Source organism: Meles meles, chromosome 1, assembly GCF_922984935.1.
Source record: "Meles meles chromosome 1, mMelMel3.1 paternal haplotype, whole genome shotgun sequence".
Classification (NCBI taxonomy): domain Eukaryota; kingdom Metazoa; phylum Chordata; class Mammalia; order Carnivora; family Mustelidae; genus Meles; species Meles meles.
The window spans coordinates 151,215,135-151,221,273 of record NC_060066.1 but is presented as its reverse complement, the minus strand read 5'-3'; positions in this window follow the sequence as shown (position 1 = coordinate 151,221,273).

The window sequence follows — 6,139 nt, the reverse complement described above, 5'->3', positions numbered from 1 at the left end:
AAAAGTAAAATAATAAGATGCTCTCTAAGTCTTAGGTAACTCGAAAATATTGTATTCCTAACAAGGAATATTAAAGAATGATGACTTCTAAGTTTTACTTTAAAATTGTTTATTTATGGAGGGTACTTGACATAATGAGCACTGGGTGCTATAGGCACCTGATGAAACACTAAATTCTACCCCTGAAACTAATAAAAAATTGTTCATTTATTTATCTTACAGGGAGTCAAATTTTCAAAATAAGGATTTTTTTTCTTTAATTTTTTTACACTATGAGATATCTATAGAAAAGAGACTGGAAGAAAACAAACCAAAACATTTGAAAGTGATAATCTCAAAATGGTAGGCTTAAGGGTAACTATTGCTTTCATTTTCATTTTCAAATTTAAAACATTTTCTCCAAGGAGCACAGGTGGTATTTATAGCCCCAAAGTTGTTTTACAATGACCCCCATTTAAAGTATTGTATTAATTGTAATTTTGATGACTGTTGTTAGATAACAATGACACTAGAGGAGGTCTATCTTCCTGTAGATGAAATTTGCCTTAAGTGATTATACCATAAATTTAATTCACTAGATTCTAGTTTTTTTTTGTTTTTTCTTTTTAATTCATGAACGGGCCAGAAGTTTATTTGTATCGTTGACAACTTTAGAAGGTCCTGCACGTTTCCTAAGAGAATAAAGTACTGGTACTAATCTTAGTACCAGTACTAGTACTAGTGTTAAGGTGGAAAAGAATGATGTATGCCTTTTATAGTTATAACAAGTCACAGTATATGAAAAAGGGAATTTAACTTAGGTAATGCTATTGTTTCATGAAGCTTTGAAATTTAAAATTTATAGGTTTAATATGGTTTTAAAAATTGATATAGGGAACAAAATTAGAAAATTAATTTGCCCATCTCTCAATTATTCTTAACCTTATTTTTTCCCCTAATATTGTTACTAGGAATAATAATCATAGAAGTTTAGAAACGTTAAAATATCTGTTAATAAGCTTGTCAGAATTCATTTTCAAATATATCTACATGTAAGTTTAAAAAGCTAATAAACCACTCTGTATGATACAGTGTGTAGTCTCTGTTCTGTCTGAAAGTGATCATGGAGGGCGCCTGGATGGCTCAGTGGGTTAAAGCCTCTGCCTTCAGCTCCCGTCTTGATCCCAGGATCCTGGGATCTGGCTGCATCAGGCCTCTGCTCAGTAGGCAGCCTGCTTCCCTTCCTCTCTCTGCCTGCCTCTCTGCCTACTTGTGATCTCTGTCTGTCAAATAAATAAATAAAATCTTAAAAAAAAAAAAGCTAAAAAACCACAAATATTTCATAAACAAGTAAAACTATTCTAACTCGAAGGAAATAAAAATTCTCAAATATTAGGCTATTTTCTACTACTATGGAAAACATAGTATTTTGTTTTTTACTCTGCCAGCAAGAATACATTGCTTACATTTGTGCATGAATGTTTATTCAAACATTAGTTTGAGCTATATGAAGTTATATTCAATTTTTTTGAACTATAAAAAGGGCAATATGAAATTAGCTAAATTTTGACTTGTGAAAATAATTTCATATACATATACAGAGTTTCATAAAACATCACCTGTCCTTAGATGTAATGATCCAGATATTTTCTATTTTACTCTAGCTCATCAAATTTTTTTCAACTGTATCCCAGTACATTTATTTCATGGTTTACATTTGTGAACTAACTCTCCAGTTTGAAAAACACTTGTAGATATTCTGATAAGGATACAAATATAGTGACTGCCAAAATTTAAACTTAATTGTCAGATTGTTTAAATTCACTTATTTTGTTTTTATGAAATTCATTTTTTAAAAATGTTTCTATTTATAGGGTAGACTGTCCATGCAATGTGGGGCTCAAATTCATAACCCTGAGATAAAGAGTCACATGTTCTCTGGACTGAGCCAGCCAGGCATCTTATTTTTTTTTTAAAGATTTTATTTATTTCACAGAGAGAGAGATCACAAGCAGAAAGAGAGGCAGCCAGAGAGAGAGAGGGGGGAAAGCAGGCTCCCTGCTCAGCAGGGAGCCTGACATGGGGCTCCATCCCAGGACTCTGAGATCATGACCTGAGCAGAAGCTTAACCCACTGAGCCACCCAGGTGTCCCTAGGCATCCTATTTTTATCAAATCCACTTTTAAACTACTAAACTGGAATGTTTTCACTCATTATTTGTTTGTTGAAACAGTGGTAAATATTGTTTTTTCTTGGTCATGAGACAAATTCTAATAAAAAACAACTATGTCCATTAATTTATAGATGGAGCTCATTCCTTTCCCTCCCCCAGAACTTAAGATAATTATATATATAGCAATGTAAATTTCTATTAAATTTACCTTACTAAAGACCCATATCAGCTATGACAACATTCAGACTTCCTTTGAACTCTGGTTATACATTATTTTAACAATACATTTTATTAGTTGGTAACATTAAAAAAAATAAGTCTACAAACCAATGACTTTATTATAAAAATCTTACATATAGAGAGATAGGTATTTTTAGAAAACAGAAATGTATTAATTTTCTCATTCGATTTATTTAGAATACTGGTTCAGGACAGATTTGAGGGAGCTTGTTTCTTATGTGTTGATTTAATCTGATAGAAGGGAAGATAAATGCACACTTTTTACTTAAACTTTTTTTTAATTTGCTTTAAACTTTAAAAGTGAATTTAAAATTGGCTTTTAAAAATTTCTCTTTGTCAGAATCACAACCATTTCTGGACTACATATGAGAAAATTAAATACCATTAAGAGTGTCTGATTGAAATCTATTTTCACATTTCTTTTTATGGTAATCTTCAGGGACCACAAATATAATGTAGGGAAATGTTTCCCAAGTTGTTGTATTCAATGGTTTTCATTTGCAAGCATTAAATGTAATCTTGATGTTTGAGGAGGTTGTACATAGGTTTTACTTGTAGGCTGTTGGACTTCATAGACCTTTGGGTAAGTGTCCTCTTTATTACTGCTATTTCAGTTCAGAGTGTGCTTCTGGGATATAAATAAATGGGGCACATACATATATCTCTAAAACAGCATCCAAGAAATTGCCTAATAACTGTTAAGAAACTGTTCTTAAGAAATTTAGATAAATAATTTGCATTAAGTGGGGTGTGTGTGTGTGTATAATTTCCAAAGTCATGAAAATGTATTTTCAGCAAAACTAAAATCTTCTTTTCTCCAAAATAAAACAATCAAGAGTACTTACTAGTTCACTAAGTATATCTGGAAGATATTACCTTGTTAGGTAAATTATACATAGTGCATTAGCTAGGGTTCTCCAGAGAAACAGAACCAATGTGATAGCTAGCTAGCTAGATAGATAGACTGATTTATTAAACTGAAGAATCAGGAAAGCCAGTGATATAATTCAGCCCAGATCCGAAGGCCTGAGAATCACAGGGTTGCTGGTATAAGATCTGGAGTCTGAAGGCTCTAGAACAAAGAGTTCTGATGTCCTCCCACCCAGGGCAGTAAAAGACAGTATCTCAGTTTAGAGAGAAAACAATTTGCTTTTCCTTTGCCTTTTGTTCCCTTCTTGCCCTCAACAAATTGGATAATGCCCACCCACACTGTGAGGGCAGATATCTTTATTTACCTGACTGAATCAAATGTTAATCTCTTCCAGAAACTCCTTCATGGACACACCCAGAAAAAAATGTTTTACTAGTTATGTTGGCAGCCCTTAGGCCAGTCAAGCCGTTGACAAAATTAACTATTGCACACAGTGAGCACTTAAATTATATGTTATTATTGTGTAGAAGAATGCTTCTTGTTTCCCACTCAGAACACACGAGGAAATCATAATTGTTTCATTTATTAAGTATATTCTCATTTAAAGAAATAACCTATGCGGCTCAAGAGTAAATATTAGCTATTATTAGTCATAGTGTCTTTTCATTTGAAAGTGGACTTAGAATCCTCATTTCAGGCCTTAGTGCCAGGATTTATTTATTTAATATTAAACATTTAATATTAAACATTATGTCAAGGATTAAATTTATGGGGATTTGAGGGTTTCTACTTCCTGGTCAGGACAAGAAAGCAGCAAGAGCTCTCTGACAATCAACCTTAGAGAAAATATAGAGCTACCTGGAAATAGGAGGAACTGTAGGGAGATTTAGGCTGTGCTGAATGAATTCCTTCGTCAGGTTAATAGATGGGCAGGCTGGTGAGACAACGGTGAGAGGATTCATCAGGAAATCTTCTCAAGTCTGTTCTTGCCTTTTTCCAGCACTACATTGAAATAGACATTATCCGCGGCTTTACACCCAAAATTGGAGGCAACAGCCCTGGCTGCATAGGCTGATAACTGCAGAGTGTTACCAGGGCAATGCAAAGCCTTGGTGTCAAGAGGTGTTGATGAATACAATGTAGACAGACGGGTAGTCCTGGGATGGCCATCGCTCTTTCTCCTTCCCTTCAAAGCCCTTGGGCTGGTGAACTATTTCTTCCAATGTGCTTCTTACTAAGGGTTTAAAAGTAAAATTCTGACAAAGGAGTTGCCTAATAGATAGGCAGCACACCAGAACGATCAACAATATTTAGGCAGTGCCTGGGGTCCTGTGCCCTTAGGTTCCTCCCAAGTCCATAAACTCATTCAACTAGGGCCCTAGTTGGAGGCCCTTTGCCAATTTATGTTATCAACTAGAGTAACTCAGGGAATGTGGCCAAAGAGATGCCAATTTTCTTTCCATTCAAAGTGGACAATCAAGCAAACTGTCCAGAATTCTTCACAATGGGGGGATTTCCTTTCACCAGGTCTTTCAGGGCCAGCCTGAGTAGGTTGTAATGCAATAGCTTTCCATTTCTGGCTGGTGCCAGCATATGGTGCAGATCCAGGCCTGTGTGTTTTCCTCCTTTGTAACTAGTCTTTACTTGGTCCCAATTTTGCCATGTCATTTATACGTAATGGGATGTGTCATTCTATTAATTCCCTTAATAATGGAGTACATGTTTCAACTTTATGACTTGGTTGACGAAGTAACACTTACTGCATGAGGAGTAGCTCAGGTTGCGTAATCACTTGGTATCCCACAATCAGGTGGATGAGACTCTACCGGCATCAGTCAGTAAGCCAAGGAGCTGATTTTCAAAGAGAGAATGGCTGTTGGCAAAAAAGGGCATGCCTGTACTCCAAATCCAAGGGGTTTGCATATGATTCTCCTACTGGGATTTATCATAGGCCCCATCAATTTATGTCTGCTGCAATATTCCATACACCTTTGAGCTGAATTTTGAAAAGGGGACTATTAGGCTGCCGTGTTGGGAAAGAGCTTTAAAACATTTTTTTATTAACATATAATGTATTATTTACCCCAGGGGTACAGGTCTGTGAACCATCAGGCTTCCACATTTCACAGCACTCACCATAGCACATACCCTCCCAAGGTCCATAACCCAGCCACCCTATCCCTACCCACTCTCCCCCCAAGCAACCTTCAGTTTGTTTCCTGAGATTAAGAGTCCCTTATGGTTTGTCTCCCTCCTGAACCCATCTTGTTTCATTTTTTTCCCTCCCTCCCCCCACGACCTCCCACCCTGTCTCTCACATTCCTCATATCAGAGAGAGCATATGATAATTGTCTTTCTCTGATTGACTTATTTCACTCAGCATAATTTCCCTCTAGTTCAAGAAGACTGTTTTGAATTAAATACTAAATACAGTGTATCACAAAGACAGTTTGATTACTTTCTCATATAGTTTATTTATTTATTTTTAAAGGTTTTATTTATTTACTTGAGTGAGAGAGCAAGCATGACCAGTGGAGCTGTAGGCAGAGGGAGAAGCAAGTTCCCTGCTGAGTGAGGAGCCCCATGCAGGGCTCTATCCTAGGACCCTGGGATTGTGACCTGAGCCTAAGGCAGGCACTGAATGACTGAGCCACCCAGGCACCTCTCTGATATAATTTATAACCTGAAATACTCATTTGCTAAGTAAATGTAGTTCAGGAATTGATTTAATGAACATATAAAAATGTGATCAGCAAATGTGACTTTCCTATCACACTTTAAAGTGATTGAATTGGAAGTGTTTTTAATTTCTCCTGTAACATATTTACAATTTAAAGCAACTTTTCTTAATCCAAAATATTTGGAATTAAATGTTC